We start from the raw sequence: 27,876 nt of genomic DNA on the forward strand, positions 1-27,876 counted from the left end.
GAAACCACCAAAACCACCGAGGGTAGAGGCAGCGAAAAAGTTGGTGGACGAGCTGCACGAGTATGTGGATAAGAGAAGCAACGTGCACAAAGACATCAAGGCGTTGGTGATTAAGCTCCAAGGCGCTCTTGGTTCAGCTGTCAAGGAGTGGAAAAGCGTAGTGCAGAGAGCAGAAGCTGGGGAGAAGGAGTTGTTAGCGGCGAAAACTGCCTTAGAGGCACGTCGCGCAGCGCAAATGCAAAGGGCTGAAGCCGACACAGCTAAGAGGGAGGTCAACACGGCGAGTAGTGTCCCCCCTGGGATGCAGTCCACGCCCTTCTTCACACCAAAGAGGCCAAGGGCATCGCCAGGAGATGCTAGACCAGGTGGTCCCAAGAGACACAAGGATGCCCGTGTCACTGGAGCTAAACTACCACCAGAAGCAACCGACGCGGTAAACAGCCGCACTGAATGGCAGGTCGTCGGCAAAAAAAAGGAGAAAGCGAGCAAGAAAAACCCGCCCAAAAAACGTAATGTCGTCAGGACGAGGAATAAGAGCGAGGCTCTCATCGTCAAAGCGAGCGACGACTCGTACGCCGAAGTCCTACGCGCTATGCGGATGAACCCGGATCTTAAGGAGCTAGGGGAAGACGTGCAAAAGGTTAGGCGCACTCGTAATGGTGAGATGCTCCTCGAGCTGAAAAGAAACCCCAAAGCAGGCAGCATCTCGTACAAGGAGCTTACCGAGAAAGCCCTCGGAAACAAGGTGGAAGTAAGAGCCTTGTGCCCGGAAGCGACTCTCCGGTGTAAAGATCTGGACGAGATTACTACGGAGGAGGATGTAAAATCAGCCCTGAAGGAGCAATGCGAGCTAGGAGAGGTCCAGATGACCATCCGTATCAGGAATGGACCTGACGGCACCAAGGTAGCCTCAATTAAGCTGCCAGTAGATGCAGCTAATAAAGCGTTGAAAGTGGAGAAAATATGTGTGGGTTGGTCTGTGTGCCCACTGAGCGTTTCCCAGCTACCGGACGTGTGCTTCAAGTGTCTGGGTTTTGGTCACTTCGCACGGAACTGTCAAGGGCCGGATAGGAGCAAACTATGCAGAAGGTGTGGCGAGGAAGGTCACAAGGCAAAAGATTGCACGAAGCCTCCGAAATGCCTAATTTGCGCTGCCACGGAGGATAACAAACATCCTACAGGCGGTAGCAGATGCCCAGCCTTCAAACGAGCGAGTGCAACGAAGTCCCAGTGGAGGTAGTGCAAATCAACCTCAACCACTGTGATACGGCACAACATCTTCTGCGGCAATCTGTTGCGGAACATAGATGCGATGTTGCGATAATTTCGGAGCCATACCAAATTCCACCCGGAGATGGAAACTGGACATCAGACGGAGCCAAAACAGCAGCGATATGGGCAGTGGGAAAATACCCCATTCAAGAAGTGGTGCACTGCGCAGATGAAGGGTTTGTTATAGCCAAAATCAACGGAGTCTTCATCTGTAGTTGTTATGCACCTCCACGTTGGACGATCGAGCAGTTCAACCGGATGTTGGACAAACTAACGGAAGAGCTAACCGACCGAAGACCAGTAGTAGTAGCTGGTGACTTCAATGCCTGGGCGGTCGAATGGGGCAGCCGCCTCACGAACCCAAGGGGAAGCAGTCTTCTGGAGGCCCTAGCTAAGCTGAACGTAGATCTTGCCAATGACGGTACCACCACCACCTACCGTAAGGATGGTCGAGAGTCCATCATAGATGTCACTTTCTGCAGCCCGGGAATGATAGGGAGCATGGACTGGAGAGTGTGCGAAGAATACACCCACAGCGATCATCAAGCGATCCGGTATTGTGTTGGGCGCAACTCGCAGGTGGAATCAAGCAGAACGCAGTTTGGTGAGCGAAAGTGGAAAACAGCGAACTTTAACAAGGACGTATTTGTGGAAGCACTGAGGCTCGAGCGCAACACAATAAACCTCAGCGCGGAAGAGCTGACTGCAACACTATCACGTGCGTGTGATGCAACCATGCCTAGAATGGGAAAACCCAGAAATGGGCGACGTCCGGCGTACTGGTGGAATTCGACGATCGCTGACCTGCGGGCACGTTGTCTACATGCCAGGAGAAGGATGCAGAGAGCTAGAAACAGCGGCGAAAGGGAGGAAAGAAGGTTGCCCTATAGAATAGCAAGAGCCACACTCACCAAGGCAATCAGGCTCAGCAAGAAAGAGTGTTTAGAAGAGCTGAACAACAACGCCAACGAGAATCCATGGGGTAATGCCTATAAGATGGCCATGGCAAAGATGAAAGGTCCAGCAGTTCCACCGGATAGGTGCCCGTAAAGGATGAAAACTATCATCGAGACCCTGTTCCCGAAGCATGAGCCTACGATATGGCCGCCAGTACTGTACGACGTACAGGATGTCCGCGGCGACGAAATCCGAGTATCAAACGAGGAGCTGCTTGCTGTAGCGAAAGCCTTACCGGTGAAGAAGGCTCCAGGCCCGGACGGAATTCCAAATGTGGCCCTTAAAGCTGCGATTCTGGAGAATCCAGACATGTTCAGGACTACATTCCAAAAATGCATGGAGGATGGTAGTTTCCCTGACATTTGGAAGCGGCAGAAGCTGGTGCTGCTACCAAAGCCAGGCAAACCACCTGGCGATCCGTCAGCATATAGGCCTATATGCTTGCTGGACACAGTCGGAAAACTGCTGGAGAGAGTGATCCTTAACAGGCTCACAAAGTACACTGAGAGCGAGAACGGTCTGTCGAACATGCAGTTCGGATTCCGGAAAGGCAGGTCCACTGTAGAAGCCATACGAGTGGTCATGGAAACCATGGAAAAGGCCCAGAAGCAGCAGAAAAGGGGAAACCGCTACTGTGCGGTGGTCACATTGGACGTGAAAAACGCTTTCAACAGTGCCAGCTGGGTAGAAATAGCCGACTCTCTGCACAGGTTGAGGATACCAGAGTACCTATGTCAGATTCTAAAAAGTTATTTTCAGAACCGGACGCTGATATACGAGACAGACGCCGGATACATAAATATGTCTGTCACGGCTGGCGTTCCACAGGGATCCATCCTGGGTCCCACGTTGTGGAACATTATGTACGATGAAGTGCTGAAGCTAAATCTGCCCAGGGGAGTTAGGATTGTCGGCTTTGCGGATGATGTGGCGCTCCTAGTAATCGGCGAGTCTCGAGAAGAGGTGGAGGTTCTCGCCATGGAGGCAGTAGACGTCGTTGAGAATTGGATGCGGGAAAAGAAGCTTGTGCTGGCACATGAAAAGACTGAAATGGTCATCATCAGCAACCGAAAGGCGGTGCAACATGCGAGCATCTCGGTCGGTGAGTGCATCATCAATTCGAAGCGTGAGGTCAAGCATCTGGGCGCTATACTGGACGATCGACTGAACTTTAACAGTCACGTTGACTACATATGCAAGAAGGCAATGAAGGTGATATTGGCGTTATCTCGGATTATGCCCAATAATTCCGCGATTGTCAGTAGCAAGAGGAGGTTACTGGCGAGCGTGTCATCATCGATCGTACGATACGCAGCTCCAGCGTGGTCGACGGCATTGACAACAGCAAGGAACCGAGCCCAGTTGAACCGCACTTTCAGACTGATGGCAATGCGCGTGACAAGTTCGTACCGAACAATATCGACAGACGCTGTGCACGTGATAGCCGGAATGATCCCCATCTGTCTGCTACTGGAAGAGGATAGCTTATGCTACAGGGATCGAGGCACAGGACGAGCCCGGAGCAGAGAGAGAGCCAACACGCTCACTAAATGGCAACAGCAGTGGGACAACGCGGAGAAGGGAAGGTGGACGCATCGATTAATTCCTAACCTGTCGGTTTGGACAACTCGAGTGCACGGCGAGGTAAACTTTCAACTGACGCAATTCCTGTCTGGACATGGCTGTTTTAAGCAATATTTGCACAGATTTGGCCACGCAAGGTCGCCGTTGTGTGTTGAGTGCCAGGAAACAGAAGAAACGCCGGAGCACGTAATATTCAGTTGCCCACGGTTTATCCAACCGCGTAGCGAAATGACTGCTATCGTTGGCGCCGATGTCAGCGTGGAGAACATCGTTCAAAGGATGTGCAGTGACGAAGGAAAATGGAACGCGGTGAACCGGACAGTTGTTCAGATTATGTCCACACTGCAGAGGAGTTGGCGAGAAGAGCAGCGTCAAATGACCTAGGTCCAAAGACGAAAAATGCCGGACTGTTTTCGGCACCCTAAGAAGACGGACGAAGCGTGTGAAATGTGGCTCGGTTTTCGGGACAGGTTTCTTCGCCGGGAAACTCTCCGTCGGGTAGGCTAGACCCACCACCGTGGGCTAGTTGAGTAGGCGCGTCGTAAACCGGTTTCGGAACGTCGGTTTCGAGAGAACTTCCAGCGTCGGGGAACTCTCTGTCGCGGTAGGCTAGGTCCTTCGGCGGGGACTAGTCGAGTAGCCACCACAACACCGACTTGTGTCGTCGGGGCGCCAGCCAACCAGAAGCTATGCTCCAACTGGAATCGCTGGACCGACCTCGGCACTCTCTCGTGTGTCCCGAGTGGTGCAACAGGGGACTCGGTGTCGGGAGAGCCTCTTTCGCCGGGGAACTCTCCGTCGGTGTAGTCTAGATCTTTCATCGGAGATTAGACGAGTAGATCGTGGCGTAGCACCGTTAAGATAGTCGGGGCACCAGTGAACCGGAAGCCATCCTTCAACCGGCATCATTGGATCGACCCAGGCATCCTTACGGTCGGGCCGTAGACGGGTATCGAAAACGTCGGTTTCGGGAGAACTTCCATCGTCGGGGAACTCTCTGTCGGTGTAGGCTAGAACCATCACCGGGGACTAGTCGAGCAGACGCCACAACACCGATTCGAGTCGTCGGGGCATCAGCGAACCGGACGCCATGCTCCAACCGGAATCGCAGAACAGACCTCGGCACTCCTTCGGGTGTCCCGCGTGGCGTACAAGGGGAAACTCTCAGTCGGTGTAGGCTAGATCCATCGTCGGGGATCAGTTGAGTAGTGCGGCGCGACGCAGCGGCATTGGGTTGTCGAGGCGCCAAAGGTGGATCGAGAGGGATAAAGATAGAAACTCAGGAGCTCATTTTCTCCCTAACGAAGAAGTGCATGAGCACAGCCGAGATGTATGTAGAGAGCAGGAGCTCATTTTCTCCCAAACGAAGAAGTGCATGAGCACAGCCTCCCCCGAAGTATTGAGCTTAGCTTAGTTCCGGGGGGATCAAGGCAAGATGTCCAAGGTGTTTTAGTGGGTAAGGTTCAGCCAGTCCCACTCGCTGGTTCACAATAGCGGTAGCTTGACAACTACTGAGCGCGTGAACTGGGAAAGTACATAAGTAGGTATTTCACCTTGTAAAAAAAAAAAAAAAAAAAAAAAACATACATACATACATACATACATACATACATACATACATACATACATACATACATACATACATACATACATACATACATACATACATACATACATACATACATACATACATACATACATACATACATACATACATACATACATACATACATACATACATACATACATACATACATACATACATACATACATACATACATACATACATACATACATACATACATACATACATACATACATACATACATACATACATACATACATACATACATGGCCATGGCAAAGATGAAAGGTCCAGCAGTTCCACCGGATAGGTGCCCGGAAAGGATGAAAACTATCATCGAGACCCTGTTCCCGAAGCATGAGCCTACGATATGGCCGCCAGTACTGTACGACGTACAGGATGTCCGCGGCGACGAAATCCGAGTATCAAACGAGGAGCTGCTTGCTGTAGCGAAAGCCTTACCGGTGAAGAAGGCTCCAGGCCCGGACGGAATTCCAAATGTGGCCCTTAAAGCTGCGATTCTGGAGAATCCAGACATGTTCAGGACTACATTCCAAAAATGCATGGAGGATGGTAGTTTCCCTGACATTTGGAAGCGGCAGAAGCTGGTGCTGCTACCAAAGCCAGGCAAACCACCTGGCGATCCGTCAGCATATAGGCCTATATGCTTGCTGGACACAGTCGGAAAACTGCTGGAGAGAGTGATCCTTAACAGGCTCACAAAGTACACTGAGAGCGAGAACGGTCTGTCGAACATGCAGTTCGGATTCCGGAAAGGCAGGTCCACTGTAGAAGCCATACGAGTGGTCATGGAAACCATGGAAAAGGCCCAGAAGCAGCAGAAAAGGGGAAACCGCTACTGTGCGGTGGTCACATTGGACGTGAAAAACGCTTTCAACAGTGCCAGCTGGGTAGAAATAGCCGACTCTCTGCACAGGTTGAGGATACCAGAGTACCTATGTCAGATTCTAAAAAGTTATTTTCAGAACCGGACGCTGATATACGAGACAGACGCCGGATACATAAATATGTCTGTCACGGCTGGCGTTCCACAGGGATCCATCCTGGGTCCCACGTTGTGGAACATTATGTACGATGAAGTGCTGAAGCTAAATCTGCCCAGGGGAGTTAGGATTGTCGGCTTTGCGGATGATGTGGCGCTCCTAGTAATCGGCGAGTCTCGAGAAGAGGTGGAGGTTCTCGCCATGGAGGCAGTAGACGTCGTTGAGAATTGGATGCGGGAAAAGAAGCTTGTGCTGGCACATGAAAAGACTGAAATGGTCATCATCAGCAACCGAAAGGCGGTGCAACATGCGAGCATCTCGGTCGGTGAGTGCATCATCAATTCGAAGCGTGAGGTCAAGCATCTGGGCGCTATACTGGACGATCGACTGAACTTTAACAGTCACGTTGACTACATATGCAAGAAGGCAATGAAGGTGATATTGGCGTTATCTCGGATTATGCCCAATAATTCCGCGATTGTCAGTAGCAAGAGGAGGTTACTGGCGAGCGTGTCATCATCGATCGTACGATACGCAGCTCCAGCGTGGTCGACGGCATTGACAACAGCAAGGAACCGAGCCCAGTTGAACCGCACTTTCAGACTGATGGCAATGCGCGTGACAAGTTCGTACCGAACAATATCGACAGACGCTGTGCACGTGATAGCCGGAATGATCCCCATCTGTCTGCTACTGGAAGAGGATAGCTTATGCTACAGGGATCGAGGCACAGGACGAGCCCGGAGCAGAGAGAGAGCCAACACGCTCACTAAATGGCAACAGCAGTGGGACAACGCGGAGAAGGGAAGGTGGACGCATCGATTAATTCCTAACCTGTCGGTTTGGACAACTCGAGTGCACGGCGAGGTAAACTTTCAACTGACGCAATTCCTGTCTGGACATGGCTGTTTTAAGCAATATTTGCACAGATTTGGCCACGCAAGGTCGCCGTTGTGTGTTGAGTGCCAGGAAACAGAAGAAACGCCGGAGCACGTAATATTCAGTTGCCCACGGTTTATCCAACCGCGTAGCGAAATGACTGCTATCGTTGGCGCCGATGTCAGCGTGGAGAACATCGTTCAAAGGATGTGCAGTGACGAAGGAAAATGGAACGCGGTGAACCGGACAGTTGTTCAGATTATGTCCACACTGCAGAGGAGTTGGCGAGAAGAGCAGCGTCAAATGACCTAGGTCCAAAGACGAAAAATGCCGGACTGTTTTCGGCACCCTAAGAAGACGGACGAAGCGTGTGAAATGTGGCTCGGTTTTCGGGACAGGTTTCTTCGCCGGGAAACTCTCCGTCGGGTAGGCTAGACCCACCACCGTGGGCTAGTTGAGTAGGCGCGTCGTAAACCGGTTTCGGAACGTCGGTTTCGAGAGAACTTCCAGCGTCGGGGAACTCTCTGTCGCGGTAGGCTAGGTCCTTCGGCGGGGACTAGTCGAGTAGCCACCACAACACCGACTTGTGTCGTCGGGGCGCCAGCCAACCAGAAGCTATGCTCCAACTGGAATCGCTGGACCGACCTCGGCACTCTCTCGTGTGTCCCGAGTGGTGCAACAGGGGACTCGGTGTCGGGAGAGCCTCTTTCGCCGGGGAACTCTCCGTCGGTGTAGTCTAGATCTTTCATCGGAGATAAGACGAGTAGATCGTGGCGTAGCACCGTTAAGATAGTCGGGGCACCAGTGAACCGGAAGCCATCCTTCAACCGGCATCATTGGATCGACCCAGGCATCCTTACGGTCGGGCCGTAGACGGGTATCGAAAACGTCGGTTTCGGGAGAACTTCCATCGTCGGGGAACTCTCTGTCGGTGTAGGCTAGAACCATCACCGGGGACTAGTCGAGCAGACGCCACAACACCGATTCGAGTCGTCGGGGCATCAGCGAACCGGACGCCATGCTCCAACCGGAATCGCAGAACAGACCTCGGCACTCCTTCGGGTGTCCCGCGTGGCGTACAAGGGGAAACTCTCAGTCGGTGTAGGCTAGATCCATCGTCGGGGATCAGTTGAGTAGTGCGGCGCGACGCAGCGGCATTGGGTTGTCGAGGCGCCAAAGGTGGATCGAGAGGGATAAAGATAGAAACTCAGGAGCTCATTTTCTCCCTAACGAAGAAGTGCATGAGCACAGCCGAGATGTATGTAGAGAGCAGGAGCTCATTTTCTCCCAAACGAAGAAGTGCATGAGCACAGCCTCCCCCGAAGTATTGAGCTTAGCTTAGTTCCGGGGGGATCAAGGCAAGATGTCCAAGGTGTTTTAGTGGGTAAGGTTCAGCCAGTCCCACTCGCTGGTTCACAATAGCGGTAGCTTGACAACTACTGAGCGCGTGAACTGGGAAAGTACATAAGTAGGTATTTCACCTTGTAAAACAAAAAAAAAAAAAAAAAAAAAAAAACATACATACATACATACATACATACATACATACATACATACATACATGTGATGTGATGTGATGTGATGTGAAGTGAAGCCACCATCAGTTCAAGGACTTGCCAGTGGATGCGGGTAGACTTACAGTAGCCCCGATATGACTCATCCATTCACCTTCTTACTATAGCTGTTACCGAAAAGCGAACAAAAAGGGTTGGGCGGATACGTAAGTAGAGTCACTCGTATTCCGCGGGAATAAAAGATGCTCTTCCAACCATAATATCCAGTGCATGGATGAAGCATATCGCTATACATGCTTGAACCCGCCTGATGGTTTGTTTGAGAAGGGCGCGTCAGACTCATTTCAAACCTTCAGAAGGAAACAAGTTTCCTTCAAGTGACTTGGGCTGGCTATCCACAATCCCTCGTCCAGTCATCAATTCGTCCGATGCCCTGATGCTCCCTCCTCTTTACGCCCCCGTGCAAAATGTTTTATATTGATAAATACAATGAAACATAGTGTAATGAAATTAATATAACATAACATGATATAATAGATTACAAAATAATATAATATAACATAATATAATATAATATATTTTAATTAATTATAATATAATACAATGTCATACAATATAATATAATATAATATATTACAAAACATGATATAAAATAACAGTTAATGTAGAGTGTCAGTTATGCTCTTCTATCTTCGCAATACTGCAGTAAGTAGAATATTTCTCTTCTAATAATAATAATAATAATATGTACATCTATAAAAATATTATATGTTATTATTATTGATGACAAATTACTAATAATAACAATAAATGTAATTATGAAAATAACAATAAAAAACAATATAATATAGTTCAATGAATTATATAATAAATAATAGAATAAATAAAATGATATGTTGCGATATGCTATGATATTATATTACTTCAATTTATATGTCATTTCTCATCCTCTCATTCTGCCATCAACGCATTCCATAGACCATCTGTCACCACAGACACACGTGTAGGCATGAGACAGGAACCAGTGAGAACCAAGCTCACCTTGTGACGACCTTGATATTTAGTTGAAAGTTACTTTAAAAATGATAACTTATAAGGAAAACAAATTTATATTTTGCGCAGAGGTACGTAGTACTACTCATAATAAACCCTATAATATAATATAATATAATATAATATAATATAATAAAATATATTTTAATATAATACAATATAATGTGATATAATGCAATGCAGTATAATATCATACAACATAGTATATAATAACATAAAATAGTGTAAGACGATAATATATGAAATAATCATTGAATTATAATACTAATACTTATAAAAGGTCCTAGCAAAACCAGCACCCAATGCAGATACATGTAGAACAACACAAATATGCACGAGTTGTACAGTACAATTCATGTGTAATTTGACCAGCAATGCCTGTATGTCTGTATAATGCCCTGCTTAGAATGGCGATGATGGACTTTCGCGAGTTTCTGCGGTTGCCTGTATTTGGCGTAAAAATCTATCTGTACCATATCGGTATCAGAATCCCGTAACATAAGAAAATGTCACCAAAGCTCATCTTGGCGAGCAAAAAAATCGGTATTTATCTGTACGATCCGTCAATTATTGGTATTTTGGGAATACATATCTGTATTGCGGTATAGAGGTCAGAGAAATCGGTATACCTGGCAACGTTGCACCACGTATTGTATGAGGGGCTATTAACAAACCACGTAGACTCCATGGAGTATTAGGCTACCCGAAGGTATCTATTTTCGGTACCGTTTTCGATTTTTACGAATTATGTTATAAAACAGTTTTCCCAGATCTTTCATAACAGGCCCAAAGTAAAAGTAGTCAGATTCCTTACACAAGAGATGTCTATGCGATAAAAATCATTAAGATTCGTTGTACGTGGTTTCTAACCTAGCCCTAATTCTTCGGTACTGTGGCACCAACACAATTAATATCGGTTTCTGGAGCAGAAAAAGAGAATTGTTATAGTGGTGAGAACAAACACCTTTCCAGCATGGAAAGATCTCAATTCATAATATGATGTAATGCTTTTTGGATAGAATGGATGGATATGGCATCATGATACAAGTTTTCACATTACTGTGAAAACTGATAGATTGTGAAGAATTCTAAAAGCGCTATATCAGAAAGATCTCACCAGTTTGGGTCCTTTTTTATCGCATCTTTCCTTAGTTTTTGTGCACTCACACTCTCCTAGCATATGGAAATCACTTGACTTTCAGCCAGTTGTCTGGTCCTGTCCTAGAGAAAAACAGTATCCTTTTCTCCCATTCGCATTCCAGTTAACTACGCGAGATGAAACACGACTACTGTGCGAAAAAAATGCTCTCTTCTCTGCTATAATTCTGCCGAACCATAAATGAGCGCGACACTCATCGGCACTCTTCTCTTACAACCGAACAAACATGATCAAACATGTTGGGCATACAAAATGGCTAATCGCCGCTTCGATTCTAGCAAACAATTTTAAATGAACCACTTTCTTCTCGGATATCCCACTTCATCGGAACTAGCCATCTAGACGATCCAAGCACTTATCAGCGGTAGACCCTTTCCATTTGCTGTTGAAGGACAAAACCGAAAACGCGCACTTAATTGATTGAAACCTTCCCAGCACTCATTTTTCAACCGGAACAACACTGCAAACGATTAAATGTTATAGATGTGATACCGATTCTGCGGAACAGCTCACGGGAAATGCCAAAACACATAAACCGAACCGAATTGTAAAGAAAGCCCTACGGAACACGGGAAGCGACACAAAACGAAGAAAAAAAAAACTTGAACCGAACTGCGACACGTCTGCATCTCACAACGTCCAAATGAACACTGACATACATACATACATACATACATACATACATACATACATACATACATACATACATACATACATACATACATACATACATACATACATACATACATACATACATACATACATACATACATACATGGCTGCCATCGTTGGCGCCGATGTCAGGGTGGAGAATATCGTTCAAAGGATGTGCAGTGAGGAAGGAAAATGGAACGCGGTGAACCGGACAGTTGTTCAGATTATGTCCACACTGCAGAGGAGTTGGCGAGAAGAGCAGCGTCAAATGACCTCTCCGTCGGGTAGGCTAGACCCACCACCGTGGGCTAGTTGAGTAGGTGCGTCATAAACCGGTTTCGGAACGTCGGTTTAGAGAGAACTTCCAGCGTCGGGGAACTCTCTGTCGCGGTAGGCTAGATCCTTCGGCGGGGACTAGTCGAGTAGCCACCACAACACCGACTTGTGTCGTCGGGGCGCCAGCGAACCAGAAGCTATGCTCCAACTGAAATCGCCGGACCGACCTCGGCACTCTCTCGTGTGTCCCGTGTGGTGCAACAGGCGACTCGGTGTCTGGAGAGCCTATTTCGCCGGGGAACTCTCCGTCGGTGTAGTCTAGATCTTTCATCGGGGATTAGGCGAGTAGATCGTGGCGTAGCACCGTTAAGATAGTCGGGGCACCAGTGAACCGGAAGCCATCCTCCAACCGGCATCATTGGATCGACCCAGGCATCCTTGCGGTCGGTCTGTGGACGGGTATCGAAAACGTCGGTTTCGGGAGAACTTCCATTGTCGGGGAACTCTTTGTCGGTGTAGGCTAGATCCATCATCGGGGACTAGTCGAGTAGACGCCAAAACACCGATTCGAGTCGTCGGGGCATCAGCGAATCGGACGCCACGCTCCAACCGGAATCGCGGAGCCGACCTCGGCACTCCTTCGGGTGTCCCGCGTGGCGTAAAAGGGGAAACTATCCGTCAGTGTAGGCTAGATCCATCGTCGGGGATCAGTCGAGTAGTGTGGCGCAACGTAGCGGCATTGGGTCGTCAAGGCGCCAAAGGTGGATCGAGATGGATAAAGAGAGAAACGCAGGAGCTCACTTTCTCCCAAACGAAGTAGTGCATGAGCACAGCCGAGATGGATAAAGAGAGCAGAGACTTTTCTATATGATAAAGGCATATGAATGAGTTCCACTGTAACTATCGGGCCGATCGGACGTAAATTCGTGTTTCTCCAATACTGCCGAGAATTGTTTATTTCTTTTTTAAAGGGCATTCCGTAAACTATTGTCAGCATCAGCGCGGTCGAGTGATAATTCGAATTAATCCGTCCTCAAGGTCAATTGTGAGCTGTGTAAAGAAGCACTGTGTGTGGGACCGTTAGCCAGCGCCCGCTGAGCACTGCTGCTATATTGTTTACAAATACATTTGACAGTGTATAGTGAAAAAACGTGTAAGGTTTCTTTGTACAGTGTAGAAAGAGACTGCAAAAAAGTGCTTTTTCCTCAAGGAGTTTTTTTGCACTTTATTGATCAGGAATATTCACCGATTGCCTAGCACCGGGTCTTGTCGGCCGTTCATCTTTTAAGAGCTAAAGCTAAGTATTATTTTTGTTTTTCCCTGTTGTTCAGTACCACTAGATTTTTGTTAGCCCCATAATCTTTCACCGCGCGGACTTTTCCCGTTCCATGACAAAAGGTTCAAAATTGCCTGACCTGCCTCCAGATGACGAAATGGAATCATCTGATGGCAATAAAACTCGTATAAAAAATTATCCCGATGGGCTTGCACTCCCGACCACGTTTACATCCAGTTTACATCCGGACCTAATTGAACGGAAAAAAATTGAACATCCTTAGATTATCTAAAGACCTGAAATCGCGATATTCTACAATACAAAAGATTGAAAAAATACGCCCAGACAAGCTTAGGGTCGTGTTCGCCAGCGCAAAACAGGCTAACGAGATCGTTCAATGTGAGCTCTTCACGCGGGAGTATCGCGTATTCATTCCAGCTCGCAAAATCGAGATAGACGGCGTGATCACCGATCCGAGTCTGACTTGCTAGGACATTCTTAAGCATGGGGCAGGCGGTTTTAAAAAACACCTACTCAAGAATGTAAAGGTACTGGACTGCAAGTAATTGCGCTCTCTATCGACCGCTGAGGATGGGACTAAGCCCTATATCCCATCAGACTCGTATTGGGTGACTTTCGCTGGCTCGGCTTTGATTAATTACATTCTCCTGAACCGAGTTTGTTTACCTGTTCGCCTTTTTGAGCCGTGGGTCATGAACTGCACCAATTGCAAACAATTGGGATATACAGCATCCCATTGTTGCATAAGAAACCCGGTGTATAATGTGTGGAGGGATTCATGCGGATAACTCCTGCAGTGGAGACAATGAAAAGGGTCTCTACTGTAAGGAGGGGCCGCATGACTTCTCTGATTGTCCCGCGTACAAATTGCGCCAGGATAAGATGAGGCGTTCACTTGAGCAACATTCAAAGCGTTCTTTTGCTGAAATGTTGAAGAGTGCTACGCCTACAGTAAACCTATATGCTTGTTTGGCAACTGACGAGAGCAAATATGATGGACCCCCTCGAAGGTACATCTTCGGCTGTCCCTCTTAGCTCATCATACAGAAAGAGAAGAAATAAATTTTCTCAAAAGCTTCCTAGTAAGGGTTCGAAGGTGTCCTCTGATGGGTCTCAAAAAACTACTGGTAGTGATGGCAAAAAAACCGGAGATAAAATTCCGAGCAAGAATTTATATCACTTCCTGGGACTTCAAAACCAACGATTCTGGGATCTCTCATATCGATTGCTTATCCGATGCGATATCTTGAATCCAATGGTGATTGAAAACTTCGAAAGACTTGTCGAGCTCAATTCTCAGACCCGTTTTATGTCCTTGTATTTTGATTACATGGTTAGTTCATCTGACAATGTATGTCTTAATGAATAAAAAATCAATGTAAAAGTAAAACTTAAAGTACATTATTACGGTAGACAACACGAAAACGATCAAGTAATCTAAGATTAAAAAAACGGCGGGTGGGTAATGTCAGAGACATAATTGGATGTCGTGAATACGAAAACAACTGACATGTTCCTTAACACTTCCGAATATCAATTAGTTGATCAATTGTATGAATTATGCAAGCATTCCCCTTTTCCACATTTTTCGCAAAAACAAAGAAGGCTTCACTTGATCTCGTTTACTGTGAATTTTACACAGTGAAAAGTGCACAAATCTAATCAAACTGTTCTTGATTTGCACTAAACTGAGGATAATTACCTTTGCACTAAACTGAGGATAATTACACAGCGAAAAGTGCACAAATCTAATCAAACTGTTCTTGATTTGCACTAAACTAAGGATAATTACCTTCGATTTGCGAACAACAAATCCTAATAGTTCTTTAGAAAACTTTTAGAGCCATTAGAATGGCTGATATTGTGCAATGCTCTCCATCGTTGTTTTTTCTTAATGCTAATGACTGACAGCTGTGACGTAATCGCTCTTGTCGAAAGCGAAACTAGTTGTGCAGACGACCCAAAATACATCTGCTCGCAGTGGCGATAGAATCGAAACTGATTCAATTTTTTTTTTTGCATAAATATCTGTTTAGTAATCTTATTTTTGTGTATTTCATCAACATTTTACACTACAAGTGTTTTGACCCTTTGGCCTTTCATCTTTGTTGTTCATACGATTCGTTATTAATATTAGGTGTTTTAGTTACTCTTGTTTTACATACTAATGTTTAATCATAATATTTATTTTAATTATTTATAAAATGTCTACCTACTTATAACTATCCCTAACCTAATACGTACAAATTTTGAATTATTTGTATTTCAGAGATTGAGCACCTCTCTTCAAATTTCGTGCAGTATTGTTCGAATTTTTGTTCTAGTATATCCAGTGAGGCAATCTCATGTACTTCACTAGTCCTTGTCCAAGGGGGTAGATTTAGAATCATCTTTAAGATCTTACTTTGAATGCGTTTAAGCCTAAGTTTGTGCGTTCGTGCACAACCCCGCCAAACAGGGACTGCGTATTCAATTGCGGGGTAGATGATTTGTTTATAGACAGCCATCTGATTCTTCAGGCATAGTTTAGATGTTCTACAAATTAGCGGATACAGAGACCTAATGAGTATGCTGCATTTTTGAACGATTTTGTCAACATGTGACCTGAATATCAGATGTCTGTCAAAGGTGAGTCCTAGATAGATAACTTCATCGGACCATTGAATGACCTCAACACCGAATCGTATTCTGCATTCGTCTGATGGAACAAGTTTTGGAGATCTTGAATGTGGAAACAAGATGACCTGAGTTTTTGCTGCATTGATCACAATTTTCCAGTTTGTAAAATATTCCGTTAAAGCGTCCAGACCTGTCTGCAGTTTATTTTTCAGAGCATTAGTGACACGACCTTTGTAAAGAATGGCAGTATCATCAGCAAATTGTGACAGAACACCACCACCTGGAAGAGGTGGGATGTCTGATGTGAAAATGTTGTATAGAATGGGACCTAGGATACTTCCCTGGGGTACACCAGCAGGAATAGTAAATCTTTCTGAAAGTGCATTATTCAGAGAAACCTGGAATGCTCTATCTGCAAGATAATTTTTGATAATTTTAATAAGATACATGGGAAAATTATACCGATGCAATTTGAACACCAGTCCATCGAGCCACACATTATCGAATGCCTTTTCAATATCCAATATTGCCATGGCAGTCGTTTTGGACACTGATTTGTTTTGCTGGATGACGTTGTTAACCCTTGTGAGCTGGTGGATGGTGGATCTTCCTTTCCGGAACCCAAACTGTTCTTCCAGAAATATATCCTGTTCATCTGCAAAAGCAAGAACTCGCCTTTGTATTGACTTTTCAAACAGCTTGGATAAGGCAGAGAGTAAGCTGATGGACCGATAGCTCTTGGAAAAAGAAGGATCTTTCCCCGGTTTCAAAACTGGGATAACTTTAGCTAACTTCCACATTGAAGGGAAGTAACCAAGCTCCCAGCACCTGTTAAAAAGTTTAGCTAAGAAGACAAATGAGCGAATACTCAAATGTTTCAGCTCAATGTTGAATGTGTTGTCGAAACCGGGGGCCTTCATATTTTTGGGTTTTTTCACAAAAGCCATCAGCTCATTCGCAGTGACTCTACTTTCCTCAGGAACCAAGCTGTCTGATTGGTCAACCTCAGCTACGCTATCAGCAACGGCTCTTTCATATGGACTAACAATGTTGAGTCCTAAATTGTGAGAACACACAAACTGCTGGCCTAGCGCATTTGCCATCTCTACTGGTGTGATTAAAGGTATTCCTTCAGCTGCGTCCTGGGGTGACATCAGAGGAGGAATAGGCTTCGGTTTTTTCTTAAGCACCTTCGGTAAGGACCAGAAGGGCTTTGAATGTGGGAGAATTTCTCGAAGCTTTTGCTGGAAGTTCCTGTTGCGAAGCTCAGATATTCTTTCCTGGACTATCCTAGATAAGTTTTTATAAGTAGTCTTCCTATCTAGGATGCCAGTTCGTTGATACTGCCTCCGGTAGATATTCCGAAGTCGGATGAGTTTCTTGGTGACACTGTCGATTTGAAGAGAGGAACTCGGCATATGTTGTACTGGAACCGTCCTATCACGAGCGACTGTGATTGAATGCTGGAAGGAAGATAGGGCCGCATCGAATTCCATCGGGGAATCTAGTGGAACATTGATATTAATAAGTTGGTCGGCGATTTGTTGAAATTGGACCCAATCGGTGCGATAATAGTTCCTCCGTGGTTGAATAGGCACTGTTTCTGGTGAAGATCCCAACGTCAATATTACTGGAAAGTGGTCAGAAGAGAGTTCGTAGAAGACAACCGGAGAGCTGTCTATGGCGATGTTGCTGATGAATATATCCAAAATGGAATGAACTCCCGATCTGGAAAGTCGCGTTGGTTGATCCGGAGCGAAGATGTTGTATTGTCCAGCTTCGTAATCTTCGGCAAGTACGAATCCGTTTCGATTCTGTCTTCTGTTTCCCCACAGCTCATGCCGTGCGTTCAGGTCCCCAGCAATGATGAATTTGTTCTGTCGTCGAGTGAGCATAGCCAGATCTCGCTTCAATGATGCACACGTACCATCTCGAAGATTGGTTTGTTTGGGGCAGTACGCTGCAATGAAGATGAAGGATCCCATCGTCGTTGTAATCTCAATCCCGATGGCTTCTATGAGTTGCAATTTAAAGGCTGACAGAAGCCTGTGCTGAATGGATCGTTTAATGGCAATGGCAACTCCCCCTCCTCTGGTAGTTGCCCTGTCGAGCCTGTGAATCCTGTAATTGGAAATAAAAATAGAAATTTCAGGTTTAAGATGAGTTTCAGTTAAAATAGCAATATCGGTATTCTTCTCTTGAAGAAAATCGTACAATTCAGCAGTTTTGCTCCTGAGTGAGCAAGCATTCCAATTTACTATAACCAACTCATTATATTGCATATTTGATGATGAATTTGCCTAAGGCGTTGATTTGATCTAACCGCGTTCTGCAGTTTCGTAGTTTTGTTGTCATTGTTTCAAAAATGACGATCAGTTGTTCAGCAGAAAATAAATCACCAGAGTCATCCTTTGCTTGTGGTTGATTATTGCCCCATCCAGGAGGGATTTTTGAGGAAGATTCTTTTTGTGATCCAGCGGCTGAATCTTTTGGATTGCTGCGAGGAAGTGGCGGCAAATTCGGAATATCCCTCTTCGGTGGGAGCCGTGGGAAATTAACTTCATCCTTCTGTGGAACATTTATGCGCGTTGATTGTTTGCGGGACGCCTGTTGTCGAATTTTTGTGAACTCAGCACGTTTGGGACACGATTTGCTAGTAGATGGATGGTCGCCATCACAGTTCACACATTTTACAGCGATGTCATCTAGTAGGCAATCGTTGGTATTGTGTGGTTCGGCACATTTCCCGCACCGACTTTTCATGTGGTAATTCCTCGCTCCATGGCCGTAGTTCAAACAGTTCGTGCACTGTGTGACATCCCGATGTACCGGTTTATAATTTTGCCATTCGATGATTATGTGAAATAACGATTTAATCGTTTTCAGTTGACTCATGGTAATGGAGCCCTTCTCCAGATGAATCAGGTACAGTTGATCTCTAAACTTTTTGTCCGTATTATGGCGCTTCATTTTAAATACCATCAAAGGCTTTAGTCCAGCCTCCGACAGTGCCTGCTTTAGTTCGGCTTCCGTCATGTCGGGTAGTCCTCGAAGTACAACCTTCATAGGTTTGTTGGCGGCAATATCGTGTGTGAAGTATTCCGCTTTTGTCTGCTTCAGATAGCATTCCACTCCTTTGTAGTGGTTCAAAGCCGGAACAGTTATTTTGTAGCCTTCAGTACATAAACGGATTGTTGCCTGTAGTCCTTTGCTGATCAGTGTGTTGAAATCCAAGCGTAGAGTTGGTGGGAAGCCCTTCAGGTAGAAAGGCGGCATTTTTTCCTTCTTCTGCAGTTCCTCTTCGACATCTACTGGCAGATCAGCATATTGGTTTTTACTCAGCAAACGGTCGTTTACCTGTACATCACTTGGCTTCAGACGCTTAGCATCCTTTGGATCCTTCTCGGATCTATGGCGGTTTTTGCCCATAGCTTGGGTAGGTAGACAACTGCGAATAAAAAATAAAACAAAATCGAAATTAGTCGTAGTAGGTTATTCGTCTATCCACATCGAGTGTTAGATGACGAATGATTCAATATTTGTTAAGAGATTTCCTTTTATGTGATTTCGTTTGTAGCTTTTTCACTAATGGGCGGTCCTAACGGCTATAAAAATAGCAGCATACAGAATTTTAATGTCGATTATTTCATTTCGGATTTGCATAATTTATTGTAAGAAACTATCAATATGCTGTAGGGATTCGTTTCCAGCATTCAGAATAGTCAAATTGCGTAATTCTCTACGACATTAAACTCTGAAACATTTTTCGCAACAAAAAGGCTTCCCTTGATCTCGATTGCTGTGAATTTCACACAGCGAAAAGTGCACAAATCGAAGCAAACTGTTCTTGATTTGCACTAAACTGAGGATAATTACCTTCGATTTGCGAACAACAAATCCTAATAGTTCTTTAGAAAACATTTAGAGCCATTAGAGCGGCTGATATTGTTCAATGCTTTCCACCGTTGTTTTTTTCCCAATGCTAATGACTAGCAGCTGTGACGTAATCGCTCTTGTCGAAAGCGAAACTAGCTGTGCAGACGACACAAAACACATCTGCTCGCAGTGGCGATAGAATCCAAACTGATTCAATTTTTATTAAGAGATTTCCTTTTATGTGATTTCGTTTGTAGCTTTTTCACTAATGGGCGGTCCTAACGGCTATAAAAATAGCCGCATACAGAATTTTAATGTCGATTATTTCATTTCGGATTTGCATAATTTATTGAAAGAAACTATCAATATGCTCTAGGGATTCGTTTCTAGCATTCAGAAGGACCAAATTGAGGAACTCACTGCGATATTCATCACTTTTCGGAACATTTTCCACGAACGATTTGTTGTACAGCAGCAGATATTTTGTTCTCTTCCTTAGAACGCGTTCTGATTGGCTGGTCTTGACATGGATCAAATGAGACAGGTTTTTCAATAGTGTACTATTGAAATACTTCAATGCTTTTGCTATACACGTTCAAATCGGAAAATTTCGATTCTATTGTCAGTTAGATTATATAAATCCTTTCACAGATCACCCGTTTGCCATTCTTGTACTTTTAAAGCTCTTATGTTAGGAGCTTTAATAATACGAGAAAGGCAAACGCGCCTTATGAATTATCCTCTTTGATACTCGTTTATACCAAACATTTCAGAAAAGTTTAATTTTGAATTATTTGAGATTATGTAACAAAACTGAAAATTTTATCATAAAATTGTGATCATATTTTAAAATATTCGTCAAATTCATTGCATCGTAGGCAAACGGATCTGAATGTTTCATTTTGACCATATAGTGTGTTACGAGTTTCCAAAAGCAGAAAAGGTCGTATTAATATTTCTTCGTTTGTTTCCAACCGTGCTCATTTCTCGGATACTTCTGATTCTACTGTGTTTTTCGACACATTCATAAGAGAAGAGATTCGTGGATCGCAAACGCCCTCAAGTGGCCTATAATATCTTTCATAATAAATGTAGAACAGTCAACTGTGAAAAGGGGTTTTACACTGACGGATAAAAAATCAACAGGTCCACAGGCTTCGGCATCTTCAATCAGAACATCACCGCTTCGTACACAATCAGTGATCCGGCTTCAGTTTACGTCGTATAATTAGCTGCTATTCAGTACACCCTCGTGATCATTGAAATCTTGCCCAAAGATAATTACTTCATTGAGACGGACAGTCTAAGCTCAATAGAAGCTCTCCGGGCAATGAAGCCAGGAAAGTATCCCCCATATTTCCTGGGGAAAATACGGAATCACTTGCGAACTTGATCTGAACGGTCTTATTTAATATCGTTAGTCTGGGTCCCTTCGCATTGTTCCATTCCAAGCAATAAAAAGGCAGACTCATTGGCTAAGGTGGGCGCATTAGAAGGTGATATTTATGAAAGACCATTCTGCTTCAATAAATTTTTCAGTAGTTTTCGTCAGAAAACTCTCGAAATTTACCAAACTTCAGGGAGCAATGGCGAACTGGGACGATGTCTACATTCCATTATCCTTAGGATATCGACGAAACCTTGGTTCAGGGGGATGAACGTGAGTCGCGACTTCATTCGTTATGTCGCGGCTCATGTCAAATCAGTACACTTTCAACCCACATCTCCGGCATGTTGGGCTCGCGGAGAGTGGTCTCTGCTCCTGTGGCGACGGTTATCAGGACATCGAGCATGTCGTGTGGTCGTGCATAGAGTATCGTGACGCCAGGTCGAAGCTACTGGAATCCCATAGGGCCCGAGGTAGACCGCCTGAGGTTCCGATGTGTTGGCGGGATGTGTTGGCGAGTCGGGATAGTATATATATGCTTCTCATATACCAGTACCTTAAACACATTGATATACAAGCGTAATGTGTTATTCCTCGCTCAGAAAGTATAATCTGCACCTACAGGTTCGACACTAACATCCGCCCGATTCTCTCGATCCCCGTCCCTGTCCACCATCTTCATTGGAACTAACAAGATTTTCTTTTGTCATTAACTTTTTCGTTCCCCCTTTCCTTTCTCTGCACCATCTCGATGGGAACTAATTAGATCTCTGTCGTTTTCAGGCATTTTGTTTCCACATCCCCTTTTTACCCCGTTTCCATAATATTTACTTTCTTTTTCATGCTCTTCCTTAACATCACCATCACCGCCCAAGGAAGACCGCTTCAGTCGGCAAAACCTGCATGCAGGCTACCCGACGGGCTTTTGTAGCCTGGGGGTTTTTCCCGCGGACCCACACGGACCGAAGGATGCGGCCAACATAGATATTTTCCAACGCCATCTGGAAAACTCGTGCAATATTCAATTCATCGACCACTGCCGATCGCCAGCTGAAAGCTGAATTTTCGAGAATCTGAGATGACATATTCTAATGATACCATTCTAGTTTTAAGTTAGTCGTTAATTAAGATTAGAAATAACCTTGGCATCTTAGAGATTAAGCAGTGTGCCTAAAAATATATTGCAATATTGAATAAAATAAAGGTTTATGAATGATTTTGTGATAATACTAACAAGTGTGTACAAATTGAATAAAAGAGATAATCGAGGTTTGTGAACACTACAAATAGTCCCATCTGCAAAAGAATGTGTATGTGTGTACAAACTTTTCATGAAATTATTTTAGAGTAATTGTTATGTTTTCCAAATTTCTTTTGATTAGAAGGAAAGATGGCGACCTTGGCCATGATGTAAGACAGTTAAAAAAAAAGATAGTCAATTACATTACAATAAACGCTAACACTAAAAAAAAGTAGCTGTCGTTTTCAGATTCGATTTAATGACTTTTTCATTTCGTTACGCTTTGATTTCTTATAATTTTCCTATACAGACTTTCAGTACAGAATTTCGTTACACCGATACAGATTTACAGATTTTTCTCCTGAAAATATAGGTTTAAATGTAGCAACCCTGCACGCTATACGAAATTGAACAAAGCACGCTGCGAAACGAGCAAAGATGGTGGTGTGTTTTTCTTCCGTACCATCACGTACCGATGCGTATCAGTTTTTCATCGTCAATTTGTATGACGGTTTGAAAGTTTTGACACTCATCGCCATATAATTTCGGAACCGGAAGTGGGATCTGTATGAAATTGCACAGTATCTATTAAGACAATCAGAGCTTTAACTTGAATTAAGATATATGAAAATAGATTCAACCGTTGCCACCAAAGAAGTGAAAACAATAGCAATTAATTCATCGAAGATGGTTTAACTGATTTTAACAAACTTAGATTCAAAGAAAAGGTCTTGTACATCCATACACGGTACCGCAATTTCATTTGGATTCGACTTTCGGTTCCGGAACTACAGGGTGATATGAACAAAAATAGTGAAAATAATATCACTCAATTTATTCAAAGATGCCTAATCCCATTTTCAAAAATTTGGATTGAAAGGTAAAGTTTCTGAATTTTTTTTTCCTTAATACGTTTTTTTCATAGGCAATATACATAAGTTTTTCTTCGCCGTGGTATTCACAATACATAGTACTTTAAACCTAATACATTTCGAATATCATATTAGTATGTTGGTATTCATTAGTTAACCTAAAAACTGTTTTTATCAAGCGAGTTGCTATTATAAATTACTAAATGAAATACATTTATTTTGTACATGATTTATAACTATTTCAGGTTTGTTTGTATCAGTTCATCACTTTTATTTAATATAAGATAGCTGGCTATTGGTTGAACTCATGGAAGAGAAAACAGTCTAACATAAAATGAAATTTAAATTTGAACTCCAATGGCCTTAATGAAATAATAAAGAAGTTTCATGTAAGGAACGTCACGACAAGCAAGAATGTCGTGAACTGGGACATTGGATAGTCTACCTTGGGTACGCAAGGAATTTATTAGTGGAGATCTGACATCACGATACTCCACGCATGTCCAAACGACATGATCAATATTGCGATAACCTTCGTCACAAGAACAATGATTAGTTTCGGAAAGTCCAATTCGAAGGAGATGTGCATCTAACGTGTAGTAATTGGACATAAGTCTGGACATCACACGAATGAAGTCCCTACTCACATCCAGTCTTCTGAACCATGCCTTTGTCGATATTTTAGGAATAATTGAGTGCATCCACTGCCCCAGATCATCTCTATCCCAAGAAGCTTACCCGCTGGCAATTTTTTTTGGGCGAGACGCGCTATAGAATTTGTTGAAAGCCTGGAATGGAGCAATGAGCCGAAACCCAAACTATTGTGATTTGTTTTATTTTGCCCAAGATAAAAGGTTCATTTTTACCAGCAGTGTTTGAGCGAATGGCTTCAATTGCACTCAGACTATCTGTGAAAAGAAAATAATGGTTTGGAGATAATGTGACTATTACACTCAAACTATAATGAACTGCTGCTAACTCTGCTATATAAACAGATGCAGGTCCTTGAAGCCTAAATGAGACCGAAACACTATTGTTGAATATACCAAACCCAGTAGCCTCTTCAATCCATGATCCGTCCGTGTATAACATTTTCTCAGAGTTAATATGCCTGAACTTACTTGTAAATATTTTTGGGATTTCCAACAAGCGTAGGTGTTCCGGGATTCCACGCACTTCGCGCTGCATGGATGTGTCGAAAAATAAAGTTGAGTCAGGGACATTTAGGAGGCTGACACGGATAGGAAAATATCTTGAAGGGTTGATTTCCTATGACATATGGTTAAAATATACTGCCATGAATCTTGTTTGAGATTGAAGCTCAACTAGCCTTTCGAAGTTATTAATAACCAGGGGATTCAGTACCTCACATCTTATTAGCAGTCGCGAAGAAAGCTCCCAAAAACGATCTTTCAATGGAAGAGCTCCCGCCAGAACTTTTTTTTTTAAATAACTATTTATTGGAATATGAGTTAAAATTAAATTATTAAGATTTAAATTGGGTGTTCAGCCACAAGTGGTGACTTTTCAGCCCTGTTATATATATATATATATATATATATATATATATATATATATATATATATATATATATATATATATATATATATATATATATATATATATATATATATATATATATATATATATATATATATATATATATATATATATGATTTGGTTATTACCATGAAGACATCATTTGCTTCCGCAATTCTGAGATTTTTGTGTAGGGAAAATTCTAAACCTACTTGTATTGTGTAATGGGGAAAATGAACTTATATACTAACTTACTAACTAATACAGAGAGCGAATCGATTCAATTGAAGATTGCATCGATTTTTGTCGGAATTTGCTTATAATATTATGAGACATTACATCTAATGGTTCTATATTTGTGAGTCTGTGTAACTCATTTGTACTAAACCAGGGAGGACGCTTCAGAATCATTTTCAGAATTTTATTCTGAATCCTTTGAAGCGTTTTCTTCCTGGTGGAACAACAGCTTGACCAAATTGGTACCGCATAAAGCATGGCTGGTCTGAAAATTTGTTTAAAAATTAACAATTTGTTTTTTAGACAGAGCTTAGAATTTCTGTTTATAAGAGGATATAAACATTTAATATATTTATTACACTTTGCCTGGATTCCTTCAATGTGATCCTTGAAAGTTAGTTTTTTGTCATACGTTAAACCTAAGTATTTAGCTTGATCAGACCATGTCAATTCCAAGCCATTCAATTTGAGAATGTGATTATTGTTTGGTTTAAGAAAAGAAGCTCTTGGCTTGTGAGGAAAGATAATTAATTGCGTTTTTGCTGCATTTGGTTTAATTTTCCATTTTGACAGATAATCACTGAAAATATTTAAACTTCTTTGTAGGCGACTGCAGATCACTCTTAGATTTCTACCTGTGGCTAACAGACTTGTGTCGTCACAGAATAGCGATTTCTGACAACCAACAGGTAGATTTGGAAGATCAGAAGTGAAAATATTATACAAGATTGGAGCTACGCTCGAACCCTGCGGAACACCGGCTCGTACGGGTAGCAATTCAAATTTGCAATTCTGATAGCTAACCTGAAGAGTACGAATTAAATAAATTTGAATCATTTTGATCAAATAAATAGGAAACTGGAAATCAGACATTTCTGCTTTTAAACCTTTGTGCCAAACACTGTCGAATGCTTTTTCTATGTCTAGAAGAGCAACTCCAGTGGATAACCCAGAAGATTTATTTGCTTTTATCATGTTCGTTACTCTGACAAGTTGATGAGTAGTTGAATGTTCATGACGAAATCCAAACTGCTCTGGTAAAAAAATTGAATTCTCATTTATATGAGTCATCATTCTCAACAAGATAATTTTTTCAAAAAGTTTACTGATAAACGATAAGCTAATTGGGCGATAACTTGATGTTTCTGCTGGGTTTTTATCAGGTTTTAGGATAGGAATTACTTTAGCGTTTTTCCATCTTTTTGGGAAGTAAGCTAATAAAAAACACTTGTTGAAAATTTTAACCAGGAGTCTCAAGGCAACATCGGGAAGATTTTTAATAAGAATAATAAAAATTCCATCATTACCAGGAGCCTTCATGTTTTTGAGTTTCCTAATAATTGATTTAATTTCATCAAAATTCGTCTCAATAATGTCATCGTGTGATAACACTTGGGTTGAAATATGATCATATTTCAGTGAGACTTCATTTTCAATAGGACTCACAACGTTTAAATTAAAATTGTGGACACTCTCGAACTGCTGAGCAAGTTTTTGAGCTTTTCACCATTTGTAAGAAGTATTTGATTTCCTTCCTTGAGAGCAGGAATTGGTTTCTGAGGTTTCTTAAGAACCTTAGAAAGTTTCCAGAAAGGTTTAGAATATGGTTTAATTTGTTCAACTTCTTTAGCGAAATTTTCATTTCGCAAAAGAGTAAATCTATGTTTAATTTCTTTTTGTAAATCCTTAACTATGTTTTTCATAGCAGGATCACGAGAACGTTGATATTGTCGTCGACGAACATTCTTCAACCGAATGAGCAGTTGAAGATTGTCATCGATGATAGGAGAATTTAATTTAGTTTGAGCTTTGGGAACTGAAAGATTTCTAGCTTCGATAATATAATGATTCAAATTATCAATTGCTGTATCGATGTCCGCAGAATTTTCTAAAATAGTTTCATGATCCACATGATTTTCAATGTGAGATCTGTAATCCAACCAATTAGCTCTATGATAGTTGAAAATAGAACTAATTGGATTAATTAAAGCTTCGTTGGAAAGTCTGAATGTTACAGGAAGATGATCTGAGTCAAAGTCAGCATGAGTAATCGGTTCACTACAAATGTGACTTTGATCTGTTAGAACCAGATCAATTGTAGACGGGTTTTTCACGGAAGAGAAACAAGTAAGATTACTGGGATGAAGAACTGTGAAGTAACCAGCTGAGAGTTGATTATGAAGTATTTTACCATTACTGTTATTTTGCCTACAATTCCACTGGACATGCTTAGCATTTAAGTCCCCTATTACGAAAAATTTCGATCGATATCTTGTAAGTTTTTGCAAATCGCCTTTAAAGAAATTTAATTGTTCGCCGGTGCATTGGAATGGCAAATATGCTCCAGCGATGAAATAAATTCCATGAATGGTTTCAACTTTGATTCCCAAGCTTTCAATAACTTTAGTATTGAAAGAAGGTAAAATTCGATGTTTAATTTGCCGTTGGACAAAAATGGCAACTCCACCACCCATTCCAGTAAACCTGTCAAATCGATGAACCACATAATGTGGATTACTTTTCAATTTTAAGAAAATTGAAGAAAAGAAGAAAAGTTTCTGTCACAATAGGACGATATAGGAGCGGACTGATGCATGAGCCTTGCGGACTGAGGCATGACCCATGTAGCTGATTCTAAATGTTGCCAAATGTTGTTGTGAAAAATGCATGCGTTTCGCTGACAAAAGGTTGTGTAAATAATTATTTATAACCGCTGGGAGTCCATGCTGGAAGTTTCTGAATTTTATTTTAATATAATTCTCGGTTCCGAAATTACCGAAATTGTTACTAAATTTTCTCGAAGATTCATTTATATAACATGTATCAAACATGTGAGTGTACATAATATGTAAAAGGATCGATAAAAGTGCCT

The 27,876-nt window shown here is 42.9% G+C and overlaps 1 protein-coding gene across 13 annotated transcripts in view; it reads left to right on the plus strand.

Moving 5' to 3' along the window:
• The window catches only part of LOC131432674 (PDF receptor), a 550,466-nt gene that overhangs the window by 444,277 nt on the left and 78,313 nt on the right, over positions 1 to 27,876 (plus strand). The window lies entirely within an intron of this gene.

This window comes from Malaya genurostris, chromosome 2 (genome assembly GCF_030247185.1).
Source record: "Malaya genurostris strain Urasoe2022 chromosome 2, Malgen_1.1, whole genome shotgun sequence".
NCBI lineage: Eukaryota > Metazoa > Arthropoda > Insecta > Diptera > Culicidae > Malaya > Malaya genurostris.